This window comes from Stegostoma tigrinum, chromosome 17, assembly GCF_030684315.1.
Source record: "Stegostoma tigrinum isolate sSteTig4 chromosome 17, sSteTig4.hap1, whole genome shotgun sequence".
Taxonomy (NCBI): domain Eukaryota; kingdom Metazoa; phylum Chordata; class Chondrichthyes; order Orectolobiformes; family Stegostomatidae; genus Stegostoma; species Stegostoma tigrinum.
Window position 1 is genome coordinate 384,184 of NC_081370.1, and position 16,195 is coordinate 400,378.

Genomic DNA, 16,195 nt, shown 5'->3' on the forward strand with positions numbered 1-16,195 from the left:
GTTGTTTGACGTCTAGGTCCTTTCTAAACAATCTGTGATATAAGCTGTAGCAGTTCTTTCAATAAGCCAAGTGACCCGCTCCCTTTGGTCGTACATTCCTCTATTACAATGGCACAACGTGACTACACTTCAAAAATAACTCATTGACTCAAGTGCTTTGAGATGGCTTGTGGTCAAGAAAGGTGCTATGTAAATGTAAGTCTTTCTTTGTTTGTCTCTCTGCAGTTTTGGAGTCACGCCTTGGCCTACCAGCACGTATGTTCCCAGCATGCAGTTGGTTACCATAGTAACCTGTAAGTTTTACACCACCAAGATTTGCAGTAGAGATAAAAAAGAGCAGTTGAAACACCGGGAATCTTGGCTTGAATTCTGACCTACATCTTCGCAGTTGCTCTGCAGTGCACTTACTGATATTTTCTGTCTGCCAATTGTGGGATCGCTAGAGGCCTGGATCCTGGTGCTGAGCATTAACATGATTCATTCCCTTTAGAAAATAGCCTGGGTTACACCAAAATTCAGCACTCCAGAAACAAAGCTACCTTGCTCAAACCAAATTCCAAAGGTTGTCCCCATTCTCACCACCCTGCCGCAGGCAGTGTACTGAATAGGGCTCCTACTTTATTGGATACACTTCACCTTCTCTACAGAAATCCAGCAGATCACAAGAGGTGTGACTGTAACACACCCAGCCAACGCACATGCCTGGCTAGCTGCCTGGTCTTTCCTGATTTATATTATGAAGAATTATAGCGTAGAACGTTTAGCTAGTTTCTTATTTTCCCGATTTTTGCACCTAACCCAGTTTAGTACCTAAGATTTGTAATTGATGCTTTGTACCTAAGATGTGAGGTGGCATTGTGCACTTTCCCCTGTACCCCTGTCCTTTTAAACTTGAGTGCACATGGCGAGGAAACCTAATTCTAATTCTAGTGACCAGCAGAGCAGAGACTTGATCCCTCCCCACTCCTTGCAGTGAGGAGCTAATAGCTCAAAAGATGGCACTGCATAAATGTGGACAGAAATGTGAAAGCAAAGTAATTGGAAGACTGATAGCAATGCTTCCTATTAAAAATCTGCTTGTTCCCTTCAACAGGCTCACTCCTGCGTTTTTTTTGTACTCCAGTCTCCACTGAGGTGATATGATACTGCAAGCTCAAATCCTCCAAAAATACTCAAAGTGCCTCTCTGACATCCATGGTTGTTGATGGAGAGTTAGCTCCATTGTTCAGATACTTGGGTGAAGGGCATTGCACGCTTAAGTATTTGGATCACTTAAAAAGACAGACTGTTGGGACATGGGGAAGTAGGTTAGAAAGTCCACACTTAAAATGCTGCATTCTGTAAATATGTCTATTATTGAGAAAATAATTAGTGTCCAGTTTCAGTCTTCAAAACCAAGTTGGGATCAAATTGACAATGCTTAATCACAGGATTCCATTTTGGACTTTGCAGCCATAACTCTCAACCATGTGTAGGATCCCTACAGTGTGGAAGTAGGCCATTCAGCCCATTGGGTTTACACCAACCCTCTGAGGAGCATCCCACCCAAAGCCCATCCCTGTACACTATCCCTGTATTTCGCACTATAGACACTACAGGCAATTTGGCATGGCCTATCCACCCAATCTGCACTTCTTTGCGCTGTGGGAAGAAACTGGAACACTTGGAGAAATCCCATGTAGACACGGGGAGAATGTGCAAACTCTTAGATAGCTGGTTGAATTACTCTGTGCAGCTCACTAAAGTTCTTCAGGTAGAATTTTCTGCTCCTTAGAGCAACATGTGCAACGAAAAGAACATTGGAAAAATGTAACGAGAATGAAAATAAATTGGTAGCATCAACATTGACGAAAATTTTCTCAATTTTCCCATAAGCTTTAAATGGCAACCTCAGGCTCTCCCTGTTGATTGGCACCTGCTTTATGCTCATGCATTTTCATCCACGCTCACTACAATTTTTTGCTGCTTCCAATTCTCTCCACCCATGGTGTAAATTCCTGACTGGGAAACCTGAGCAGATACCCTGGTGGATATAGCTGTCTGATTGTTTCTCTGCCTCTCCTGTGTCTTCATCATGATGTCCCTGCATGGTCCACAGACAGCATCCTCCTTCATCCTTTGTCCACATGTTGGCTAGCCATCAGCCTCACCGTATCATCACACCACTCTCAGACCAGTGCACCCATTGTGCCATTCCTTCAGGATTTCACCTTGGAGCTCACAGTTCTGCCACCTTGCTTTGCTTGCAGGGACCATCATGCATCTGAACAGGATGCAGCTTATGGTGTTTGACTTCATCTCTTAAGTTTTCACTCTCTTTGTGCTAAGCTTGTGCCTGCCAGCAACTGGGGCTTATGTTGGCATGGGGACAGCCAGCAGTCACAGTGGGCAGACCTGAGCAGTCAGGGGGGAAGGACGTGTTGCTGTAGGGGGGGGCGTGCCTCGTCAATGAGACACCTACAGCATGTCCCATCAGCTTAGGTGGAAAACTCACGCTTCAACTAAGTGGTCATGCCTGACTGTCAAAGTGTAGCTGTTCTCAGTGAGGTTGAAGGGGGTCTACACTCAGTCCTAGTGTAGGGTGTTGTCCATTGTCAGTGCGGCACTTGGTCCGACCAGAGTCCAGGATCCTTCTCTGTGCAGTTGCAGAGACTGGGCCATGATCTTTCCTGCAGGTCAGGTCAAGTGCCGCAAGCCTGGGGATTAAAGGTAGGACAGTCTGGACTGTTCTCACAAGTCAGGCCAGGGTTTGTTCAGTAATGGTCAGGGAGCAGCCATATGGTCCTTGGAAATGAGGCAGCTCATTGGGCTTCATTGGCCTGGTTGGCTGAGAGAATGATCACAGTGAATTTGAGCTTGAACATATTCCGTGGAGTGGAGAGCTCTGGGTCGGTGGTGGGGTTTCACAGATCGCTATCACTCTGGCTTTGGCGTGGGGATTCCTATTTGTAAAGCTATGGACTGGCATAAAATCTGCGTGTTAGTGGTTATAGAAAGGGCTCAAGGGAAATGGACGGGGTGGGGGACAAGGCTGGACAGGAAAGCAACTTAAAAGGAAACATGAAGGATGGAGTGGACCATCTTTTGTCTCAGCCAGATCCTGCAAGTCACACATAGAGTCATAGGATCACACAGCACAGAAACAGACCCTTTGGCCCATCATGTCCATGCTAACCAAGTCTCCCAAAGTAAACTAAACTAAACACCCCTTCCTACAGCTATGGGCACCCGCATGGGCCCAAGCTGTGCCTGCCTCTTTGTAGGGTACGTGGAACAGTCCCTCTTCCGCACCTACACTGTCCCTAAACCCCACCTCTTCCTCCATCACATTGATGACTGTATTGGCGCCGCCTCATGCTCCGAAGAGGAGCTCGAACAGTTCATCCACTTCACCAATACCTTCCACCCCAACCTTACGTTCACGTGGGCCATCTCCAATACATCTCTCACCTTCCTGGACCTCTGTCTCCATCTCAGGCAACCAGCTAGAAACTGATGCACATTTCAAGCCAACCGACTCCCACAGCTACCTAGACTACACCTCCTCTCAGCCACCTTCCTGCCAGACTGCGATCCCCTGCTCCCAAATCCTCTACCTCCACTGCGACTGCTCCCAAGATGGGGCGTTCCACTCCCGAATATCCCAGATATCCTCTTATTTCAAGTACCACAACTTCCCCCATTCAGTGGTTGAAAATACTCTCGGCGGCATCTCTTACGTTTCCCGCACTCCTGCCCTCACTTCCCCTCCCCGCAACAAAAACAAAGTCAGAATCCCTCCTGTCCTCACTTATCAACCCATTAGCCTCCGGATTCAACGCATCATTCTCTGTCACTTCCGCCACCTGCAATCTGACCCCACAACCAAAGAGATATTTCCCTCTCCACCCCTATTTGCCTTCTCTCGGCACTGCTCTCTCCGTGACTCCCTCGTCCGCTCCACACTTCCCACTAGCCCGACCACCCCTGGCACCTTGCCCTGCAAATGCAGAAAGTACTACACCTGCCCCTACACCCCCCTTACCTTCATTCAAGGAACCAAAAATCCTTCCACATCAGACAGAGGCCCACCTGCACATCTGCTACTGTGGTCTACTGCATCCGATGTGACCTCCTCTACATCGGTGAGACCAAGCGGAGGCTCGGAGACCACATTGTAGAGCGCCTGCGCTCTGTTTGTGACAAATGACAATACCTTCCAGTCACGAACCATTTCAATTCCACCCCCCCCCCCCCACTCCCTGGGTGACATGTCCATCCTGGGCCTCCTCCAGTGTCACGATGATGCTACCTGGAAACTGGAGGAGCAGCACCTCATATTCCGCCCTTGGGAGCCTACAGCCTAATGGCCTCAATGTGGACTTTGTCAATTTGAAAATCTCCCCACCCCCGGCCTCATCCCATGTCCAATCCTCCCTCTCATCCCCGCCTCCTTGACCTGACACAACCTGTCCATCTTCTCTCCCACCTATCCTCCCCTCTCACCTCACTGACCAAACCCCACCCACTCCCTACTTTCACTCACCTATCACCATCCCACCTACCTTCCCCAGCCCCACCCCTCCTCTCTCTCTTTATTGCTGAGCTTCCCTCCCCCTCCCCAATTCCTGAAGAAGGGTCCAGACCTTAAACGTCAACTTTCCTACTCCTCTGATGCTGCCTGGCCTGCTGTTCTTCTCTAGCTTCACACCGTGTTATCTCTGACTCCAGCATCGGCAGTTCTTACTGTCTCTAAGCTAGTCCCACCTGCCTGCAATTGGCCAATATTGCTCTAAACCTTTTCTATTCATGTATCTGTCCAAGTATTTTAAATGTTGCAACTATACCTGTATCTACCAATCCCCTGGCAGTTCATTCCACATAGGAACCACCCTCAAAGTAAAGAAGTTGCCCCCCATGTCTCTTTTAAATCTTTCTCCTCGCACCTTAAAAATATGCCCTCTCATTTTGGACACCCCCAGACAGGGAAAAGATTTTTGCTATTCCCATTATCCATTTTTCCTATAGCAGGGTGACCAGAACTGTACACACGCACAAGAACATGAAGTTGGGACAGTGTCATCTTTGACCCAAAGAGCAATAATGAGGAGAATAAAAGCTACCATTGCATGCAAAGTGTGAGGAGTAAGTTGCTGGATTTCTCTTTAGGCGCAGAGTGAATGTGAATGCCAGGGCAATTGCATTAATCATGCTTCCATTGACTTAATAAGGGTGTCAAATTGTACTTCATTGGCAGGTCTTTAGTTGTGGAAGAGTGCACATTACAATGTAATGGCCTCACACAGTCGTGACCATTACATTACTCCTCCCATTGCCAGGTCAGCCCAGCAAATGGAATCAGTTGTTTATAATTAGCTTGGCCTTGGCATTTATGAAACATATTTCATAGAAACCTCAAGAAGAAAATGCTCCACAGTTGCCACATTCACATACTGAACTGTAAGTATGCAAGGAATTTATGGTGTTCAGGATGTATTTTCTTTCAGGAGGCATGGTTTTGCTTACCATAATGACTTACCGACAGAATTCTGCTCCCTCAATGCAACCTGAACATCTTGGTTATGCAAAATGCAAGAGGGCGACGTGATATACTCAGTGCATCTTACCAAGGCAAGGCACTGGCCTCTTTAGAAAGCCTGGATACCACGCTGTGGCAGGACATAACATAGGCCATCTTTGTGATTGCTGTGAGGGCTCAGGAGTTCCATTAATGAAATGGTGTTCTCTTTCTGACATTTCCCATGGATTATTTGCTCATACGTCTGACATAGGCACCACTGTGCCTAGAGTTCTTGTGGTCTTGTTTCAAATCTAAAGGCAGCGTGGAAGGAGTAAGAAATTACAATGTGAGAAGTTCGCCCAGGAAGGGCAAAAATTGCTAACTGGTAAAGTTTGCTGCACAGCCTCGAGAGGGAGCAACAGGAGGTGGGGGAGAATGTCCACACCCTGAATTGACAGGACTTATACAATTAACGGTAGGGCCCTGGCTAGTGTTGTAGATCGGAGAGACCGAGGGATTCAGGTACTTAATTCTTTGAAATTTGAGTCACATATACATAGGGTGGCTAAGAATGCATTTAGCACACTTGCCTTCATTGCTTAGACCTTTGACTGTAGGAGTTGAGACATCAGTTTGAGGTTGTACAGGATGTTGGTGAGCCCTTTTCTGGAGTGTTGTGTCCTGCATCTGGTTGCCTCGTCACAGGAACGACATTATTAAGCGAGTAAAGGTTCAGAAAAGAATTTGCCATGATGTTGTTCGGAATGGAGGGTTTGAGATATAAAAACAGATTGGATAGGCTGGGACTTCCCACTGGAGCGTAGGAGGTTGAGGAGTGAGGTTTATAAAATTATGAGGGGAATAGATAAGTTGAATTACACGGGTCTTTTCACTAGGGTGGGGGAGTTCAAACTTAGGGGGCATATCCTTAAGGTGAGGGGTGAAAAATTTAAAAGGGATGTGAGGGGCAACATTTTCACACAGAGGGTGGTGCGTTTATAGACTGAGCTGCCAGAGGAAACGATAGATACACGTACAGTCGCAACATTTTAAAGACATTTGAACAGGTACACATGTGGGAAAGTTTTGGAGGGATATGGGCAAAATGCAGGAAAATGGGACGAGTTTAGTTTGGGAACATGGTCAGCATGAGCAAGTTGGACTGAAGGGTCTGTTCCTGAATGATGGTATGACTCATTAGCATTTTCTATAGCTCTTGGGAAGACAGTCTCATCTGCTGGAGGACTTGTGCTCATAAGGACAAGGTGTCAATCCCATCCCAACTGCTATCAAGAGCACAGCTGCCTCAGATTTCTATGCCAGTGGCTTGTTTCAAGGAGGAACTGGTGATCTGCACAGTATCTGGGTTCACAAATATATCTGAAATGTCATTGATCCTATTCTCTGCACAGCACAGATCCGCCATATCGCTCCCTCATGACGATGAGGGTTGTACAGCCTGGACAATGGGATAGTTGACCATCACTGGCTCCCCCCCAGGGGTAGGATTGACTGGACTCATATAACACACTAAGGGGGCCCTATCACCAACCTGCAGAGCTCATCAACAGGAAAGGCTTCAGAGAAACCTTTTTCTGAAGAAGGGTCTAGGCCCGAAACGTCTGCCTTCCTGCTCCTCTGATGCTGCTTGGCCTGCTGTGTTCATCCAGCTCTACCCCTTGTTATCTCAGATTTTCCAGCATCTGCAGTTCCTGCTATCCCTGCAGGACGCATGAGCCGAGTTTAGGCCACATTTAACATTCTGTTGGTTGTAAGTGTTTAGTGCAAAGGGCACATGGACCTTGTTATTAGTGCAATCCTTTGCCTTTTCCATTGCTGAATAAATGTTTTGTGATCCATCTGATTGTATACTTTATATCTTCGGGTGGTCCCACTTTAAAGTATCTACACCCATTTCATGTCCTACTGACGAGAGATTTTGAACAGGTAGGAGCTAAACAATGAAACACTACCTCCAAGGTAATCATGTACGGATTAGTGTCTGTGCCATGGGAAAACTGGCACTGGGTAAGTAAAGTCAAGGAGTTAAATGCATGGCTCAGAAATTGGTGTGGGTGGAATGGGTTTCAGTTTGGCAATAGTTCTGGGCTATTAGTGAGTTGTTGCATGGGATGGGCTTCACTTGAAACATTCTGGGAATTGTGCGCACATGAATCGAATAACTAGGGCTGTTGAGAGAGCTTTAAACTGAATAGTTGAGAGGGGAATCATAGGCTGTTAATGCAAAAGCTATGGGATCATTGCAGTACATTTATTTAGTTCATAGAAAGGGCAGAAGGCAAATAAGCCCAGCAGCAAATATGGTCAAAGGCAAAACTAATGGATCTTTCCTGAAATGGGTGTAATACATTGAACAAAGTAAACGTAAGTAGCAGGTTGGTGGGTATGGCCTTACAACCATTGTGGAGGCATGAAGATTGAAGCTGGGAACTAAATATGCTGGGTCATGTACAGTCAAGAAAGAAAGGATGCTGGGTTAGCTTTGTTGATACAGGATGGAATAAGTAGAAGAGCTGGAGCTTAGCAAGTTCCTTGTGTCTGACAGTCCTTTGAGTGTCATTGCTTCCTCAACCAGCCACGTGCTCACCAGCTTGTGCTTTCAAGTCCAATTCAGATGGAGTGCCCATACGGAGCTGAAAGCCTTGGAGAAGGTGAAGTATGTATGCAGGTGAAATACTTGTTGATATGTTTTCTAAAGGGTTCCATGGTTTTGTCCTCAGAGGCAGAGGTGGAGCTGAGTGTCGCTGGCGCTGATCTCTACCTGGGAGCTGCTAGCACACGCTCCGTACGGTCGCTCTCCAATCTCCCAGTCATGGACAATTCCAAGAGGAAGACCTACTAAGCCACCAAACTCTCCAAGCAATTGGCCTCGACACAAGCCTATAAGGTACCAGTAAAATCCATTGGACCAGTCCCCGTCAAGCAATGAGTCTTTGGACCAGAGTGGAAGCATTCACTAAAACACATAAAATTTCACATGCAGCCATATGAAATAGTATAGCAACTACAAGTGATAGTTGTCCATAATCCCTTTATACCACGCTGGCTAGGTGTTGCATTTCTCTCGCATGTCATGTTCAGATGTGAGAGGTTAGAGAGCAAGTAAACGGCAGTGTGGATCTCGAAATGGCAGCCCTGTTGTTGAGTCAGAATTACACATCTATTGACAACAGTATCTGTCTGGTCTGTTTATGTTGGCAGTGGTTAGGTGTATGAATGCCCTCCCTTTGCAAATCCTGTAACCACTACACCTCCCAACAGCGGAATGCATTTGCAAAGCTGGTGGCATTTTACTGGTGGGTGACTGATGTCAGTGTAGAAGGAGAGATAGTTTGCATCATATCTATGCCCAGAAGACTAATAACATCTTTATGTTTTAGAATACTTGTGTTGAACAGTGCTTTTACTCAATTGTCCTGTCAGTTCATTGTATACATGAACGATGCATGATCTTAACTCATACCATAACTCACCATGTTACACATGGACCAGATTTTAAAAACTAGCAAATCCTATTTGTTAGGTCTTTAGGTTATTGGATTATTGAATGAAAGAGCAGGGTGGTCAAGAAGGCATATGGCATTCTTTCCTTCATTGGGCGGGGTATTGAGTACAAGCGTTGGCAGGTCATCTTGCAGTTGTATAGGACTTTGGCTCGGCCACATTTGGAGTACTGTGTACAGTTCTGGTCGCCACATTACCAAAAGGATGTGGATGCTTTGGAGAGGGTGCAGAGGAGGTTCACCAGGATGTTGCCTGGTATGGAGGGTGCTAGCGATGAAGACAGGTTGAGTAGATTAGGATTATTTTCATTAGAAAGATGGAGATTGAGGGGGGACCTGATTGAGGTCTACAAAATCACGAGAGATATAGACAGGGTGGATAGCAAAAAGCTTTTTCCCAGAGTGGGGGACTCATTTACTAGGGGTCGTGAGTTCAAAGTGAGAGGAGGAAAGTTTAAGGGAGATATGCATGGAAAGTTCTTTACACAGAGGGTGGTGGGAGCCTGGAACGTGTTGCCAGCGGAGGTGGTAGATGCAGACACGTTAGCGTCTTTTAAGATATATTTGGACAGGTACATGGATGGGCAGGGAGCAAATGGACACAGACCGTTAGAAAATAGATGACAGGTTAGACAGAGGATCTTGATCGGCGCAGGCTTGGAAGGCCGAAGGGCCTATTCCTGTGCTGTAGGTTTCTTTGTTTCTTTGTATAATCCCTTCCAACCTCTTCTGTTGGCAGAAGATACAAAAGCTTAAAGACATGCACTAACAGATTGAAGAACAACTTCTTCCCCGCTGTTATTAGACTCCTGACTGGAACTCTCATACTTAAAATTTAATGTTGATATCACTTTTTGTGCACCTTCTCTGCAGCCTTAGCATTATATTCCTCGGTCTATTCTATTACCTTAATGTACTTTGCATTTTGCCTGTACTGCATGCAAAACAAACTTTTCACTGTACCTAGGTACATGTAACGATAATAAATCAAATCAAATCAAATTAAATTACTAAGTACATAGCTTCTGCTGAAGTTACTGCAGCCAATTGGGAAGAGCCTTCCAGGAAATGCTCAGCGATTGGCTTATTACTGAGTCTGAACAATTGCCATTCAGCCCCTCCCATTGTGGACCATCCCAAGGACTAAGGTTCTGCAACAAGGAGTAATGAAATGATCAGAATGAATTGATGGGTTCTCATGTTACTTGCTAATTAGTACACATCTGCACTTCTTCTAGGTGATCCTGTAGTGGGCTGTTCTCACAATTCCCTCTTTATCCAGTGGTTTTTGAATGGGAGGAGAAGCAGTTGGAACATGAGCCTGATGGATAAAATGAATCTCATGCAATGTTGATCATGTTACACCTTAGGGTTAAGGCAAGTCCCATTTGTAGCTATATCAGCTGCTTGCTTTATGCTGGGAGCTTTTCTCCTTCTACCTAGGAAAGAATCCCCGGGGGAAGCAGGCCACTCAGCCCATCAAGTCCACAGTAACGCCCTGAAAAGGGCCCTATGCAAACACACCCCCTTACCTTATCCCTTTAACCCTACATTTTCCATGGCCAATCCGCATAAACCGCACATCTTTGGACTGTGGGCAGGAGTGGGGAGAACGTGTCAGCTCAGACAGTCCCCGAAGGCTGGAATCAAGCCTGGGGCCCGGCACTGTGAGGCAGCAGTGCTAACCACTGAGCCACCCTGTACCTAGACAGTAAGGCAGCTCGTTAACCCAGCTTATTGTAGTTTTATTCAACAATTCAAATTAAGTACACTTGACCGAAAAATCTAATTCAAAAATGGAAAGTTAATTATTTAGTTATGGAAAAACATCTGGAACTAAAGGTAGTTAACAGAAATAACTACAGGTGTTAAATATTGAAACCGAGAGTAGTGGTCAGTGCTAACAATGGAAAAAGATCTAAGAACACGTGATGATTTAGAATTGATGTGGGATGGTCAACAGAAGGTGCTTGGCTTGAATGAAAGATGTTGTGCCATCCATAAAAGACCAACAGAGGGTGCTCTTACCAGTCACTCCAACCAGCCACTTAGCACCAATACCAACTACAGCCAATGGACTCACACGAGGGCGAATAGCCAATGAAGACTCAACACAACAGAGAGAGCAATTGGCTACTGAACAGCAACGGAAAAAGCAATTAGCTACTCCACTCCAAAAGGAATTGTTATTGAGTACTCAACCTCGCAATAGAAATGGCAATCAGGCTGTCAGCACCAGTAGGAACATCATTGAATATTCAATACCAAAATAAATAGCTGAACACTGAACACAATATTATCTTGTCCATCAAAAATCCTATCTTATTCAAACCTTTATACATGGGCTGTGCCCATATTGAATGTTCTGCAGCTGCCTATATTTATTTCAGAATGGACGGTTACGGTGGCTGCCAGGGTTCAGGTGATCTTTGCTACTTCAACCCAGTCTATCACGGCTTCTGGGAAGTGTCAAATCGAATCAAAATGGGCAGGGGTCTGCCCTGTTGAATGGGCATCCTTGAGCAGCTCCTTTGGAAACTGGTTCTCTGATATTGAAATCTCAAAACTCAGAGGAGACCAAGAGCAACTCTCAGAATATTGCCAACAAGACAACAATGGCAAACACAGCCGGTACTACCTTTACTATTCAACAGCTGTGAGGCTGGAAAACATTTCAAACAGCCTCACAGCCTGATTCCATGCTCACCTGTAAAGAAATTGGACTTCCTGATACAGCAGCTGTGAGTGCCAATCTACACGACCAACTGAACAATTTACTCTTCAAATGAAACCCACAGTCAATGCAGATATCAGACACAAACGGCCTGAATATAACCGAAATACAAATCTGGAGTGGGGAAATCCTTCCTTTTTCACTCGACCGTTAAAATAAACATGAACTGTTAACTTGAGATAATGGGAGCTGCAGACGCTGGAGAATCCAAGATAACAAAGTGTGGAGCTGGATGAACACAGCAGGCCACACAGCATCAGAGGAGCACAACTGTTAATTATCCATCTGGGTTTAATACTTGTAGAAGTGCTATCACATTCTTTAATTGTATCTTGTTTGAGTGAGTGAAATTCGACTGATGTAACATTGAATCTTTCAGGGAGAGTGGCCGAGTAAATAATTCTTTTTGTTGAAATCATAGAAATACTTTTTCAAAATTGAACCACACTGTTTATGAATGGAGGGAGAAGGAATAAGATTTTGGATTATTTCTCCACCCTTCTCCGTAACAATAGAAATGGCAGTTGGGAAGTCAAAGGGAAATGCTTGGGAACAGTTAGTGTCATTAGGTGATGAATAATGGGTTCCTGGTCTCAAAAGATTTCAAAATAAATAGTGGGTATAGCTATCAGAAATTTTGTACCTATAACACTTGTAAATATCAGAATACAGCTACAACACAGCTTGCTTGTATCAGAAAGTCAGCACCATTAGCAAGAAAAGGTATTGGAAATTAAACATTGATTTAGCATTAATAATACACTGATGACTCAATGTGTTTTTTTAGTCCATTAACTGGCCTCGCAATGAGCTCGGTCCAATGGTTAATTTGGAGAATGAGGCTTGAAATATAGATTACCATCAGACAGTGTTTACAGGATAGAAGGAGATTGTTCTGCCCATTAAACACATGATGGCGCTTTGCAAGAATAATTTAGCTGCTTCCACTGCCCGTAGGCCTGCACTTTATTTACAGTTTTTTCCCTTTCTGCTGTGAAAGCCACAATTGAGCACACCTTTACCATACCCTCGGGCAGAGCCCATTCCAGATCCCGACCACCAGCTGTGTGAAAAAAAATCTCACGTTGCCTCTGATTCTTTCTGCCATCCTGTGTTCTCTGGATTGGCCTTTCTGCTAATGGGAAGGGCTCCCCTTCATCTACTCAGACTAGACCAGCCATGATTTGAATGCTTCTTTCAACTTCTCTGCTGTAAGAGGAACAACACTATCTTCTCAAATCTGCCCTCATAACTGAAGCCCCTCATCCCTGGAACCATGCTTTAAGCTATTTCCTGTGCCATTTTTAAATCCTTCCTAAAGTGTGTCACCAAAAACTGTTTTAAATGCCCAATTGATGATTGAGTGTTTTATGGAAGCTCATGGTGGTTTTTTTTTGCTTTTATTCTCCACTTATACCTCCATCTATTAAGCATATGATCCTGTGTGTCTTTCTAACTGCTTTCTCTAACTCCCATGCTACCTTTGACAATTTCACTGAATCCCTACAGTGTGTAAGTAGGCCATTTAGCCCATTCCAACCTTTTGAAAAAAAGCATCCCACCCAGACCCTACCCTATCCCTGTAACTCCTCATTTCCCATAGCTAACCCACCTGATCTACATACCCCCGGACACTATGGGCAATTTAGCGAAACCAGTCCACCTAACCTGCACATCTTGGGAATGTGGGAGGAAACTGGAGCACCCAGAGGAAACCCACGCAGACATGGAGAGAACGTTGAACTCCACACAGGTAGTCGCCTGAGGCTGGAATCGAACCCAAGTCCCTGGCGCTGTGAGGCAGCAGTGCTAACCAATGAGCCACTGTGACACCCATTGTGTGCATATATCTCTCACTGCTCCTGTCCCTGCTGTCAGTTTGCACTTTTGTAGCATCTATTGTATCCCTTGTTCTTCTAACCAAAATATATCATTCTTCCTTTCTCAGCATTAAACATTTGTCAGTCACAATCCCACCCATGTCGCCAGTTTGTTCACATATACCCCAGTTCTCCTCACAGTTCATATTTTGGACGATGATGTTGAGTTGAAATGATATCAATTTGTTGGGAATTGTTGCCGCCTCCAGGCCACTCTGGGCAGTGTTTTCCTTAATATGTTGCGGATGGGGACACAATAAAGGAAGATCTCAATGGACCTGGTGTCATTTGACTTGTTTAGGATGATTTTGGAAGGCAGGTGCATTCTTGTGTGCTGGTAAATACGTCTTAAGTAACACACTAGAACGCTCTCATCCCTTCTTGAATTCTGTGGGCTCTGGAATTCCTACAGCCAAGTGCACAGGTGAATGGCTAGGATCAGGGCCAGTGTTTTCCTGCATAAGACTTCCCCATTGGTGAGATCTACTCCATTGAATTGGCAGTACTGAACCATGGGAGGAAAACAATTCCAGTTGTGGAACTGCAGCGTTACTGGGGATTGTAAGGGTTTATATGTGACACCATCCTCTAGGATCTGTGGATTTTTTTTTGTTTTCTCAATTGGGATCAGATCTTTATTCCGTTTTCTTCCTTATCTAAATGAGTTGTGGTTAATGAAGCAGATGGGTCTTTATATATTCATTTTTTCACATGATCCCAGCCCATCTCCGATGTCAATAGTTACCGCTATTTTGAAAACATATTGAACACCTTGAAAGCACACACTTTGACATTTTTGTCTTTTGTACAAACAATTTGGCTGAGAATTTAGAAGGAATGGTGGGTAAGTTTGCAGGTGGACTGTGAAGAAGGTTATTGAAGATTACAAAGAGATCTTGATCAATGGGCTGAGGAGTGGCAGATGGAGTTTAATTTGGATAAATGCATTTGGTGAAACAAATAAAGGCAGGGCGGCATGGTGGATCAGCAGTTAGCACTGCAGCCTCACAGCGCCAGGGACCTGGGTTCGATTCCAGCCTCTGGCGACTGTCTGTGTGGAGTTTGCACATTCTCCCCATGTCTGCGTGGGTTTCCTCCGGGTGCTCCAGTTTCCTCCTGCAGTCCAAAGGTGGATCGGCCATGCTAAATTGCCTGTAGTGTTCAGGGGTGTGTGTGGGTTATAAGGGGATGGGTCTGGGTGGGATGCTTTAAGGGCAGTGTGCACTTGTTGGGCCGAAAGGCCTGTTTCCACACTGTAGGTAATCTAATCTTATACAGTTAATGGTAGGGCCCTGGGTAGTGTTGTTGAACAGAAGTCTGGGTGTTCAGGTACAAAGATCTTTGAAAATTGTGTCACAGGCAGATAAGTTGGTAAACAAGGTGTTTAGTACACTTGCCTTTATTGCTCAGACCATTGAGTATAGGAGTTGGGGAGCCACGTTGAGGATGTACAGGGCATTGGAAGGGCTACTTTTGAGCACTGTGCACAGTTCTGGTCGTCCAGTTGCAGGAAGGATATTATTAAATTAGAGAGGGCTCAGAAAAGATTTACCTAGATGTTACTGGAACTAGAGGGTTTGAGTTACAAGGAGAGGCTGGATAGGACTTTTTCTCTGGATTGTAGGAGGCTGAGGAGTGACCTTATAGAGGTTTATAAAATTATGAGGGGCATGGATTAAGATGAATAGCAAAGACCTTTTCCCTAAGGTGGGGAGTTCAAAACTAGGAGGCATATTTTTAAGGTAAGGGGAGAATGATTTAAAAGGGATCTGACGGTCAGAGAGTGGTGCGTGTGTGGAATGAACTGCCAGAGGAAATGGTAGACTCAGGTACAGTTACAACATTTAAAAGACATTTGAACAGGTACATGAATAGGAAATGTTTAGTGGAAAATGGGCCAAACACAGGTAAGTGGCGCTAGTTTAGTTTGGGAAACTTGGTAAGCACGGACAAGTTGGAGTCAAGGCTTTGATTTCCTTGCTGCATGACTCTTTGACTCTATAACCATTGCTTCATAGTTTTTGTGCAGAATGAATGAGCATGGCTAAGATTAACCCCGCTTGCAATTACCTCTGTCAGTATTCCCTTATGAAGCATTGCTGTGTTACTCTGTTCCAGGGTGGTCTTCCACCCTACTGCCATGACCCTGCTGGAAATAATGCACTGGAAATTGACTCTCACTATTCCATGAGCCATCATAAATATGAACTATGACCAATTTAATCTCTGGGATAGTAAATAGCTGATTGTGACCATTCTGTAAAATAAGATAAACTCACACTAGGTTTCGTCAATGAACAAGAGAGCAAAATATACTTTTTTATTATAGTAAAACTTTAACAGGTTACAAAATGTATTATTAAATACAAATATAAAATCTTACACTATATCTCTAAATACAAACACACGCATATCTGTTCACAAATAGGACGGACAACACAGATGAGACAGACAATTTTACAGGAGTATTGTAGCTGAAAAATAGAGGAATAAAGGAGCCAAGCCTGTGGATCGCAAGTCCAAGCCACAAGAAGAAATTAGGTGAATTTTTCTCTGT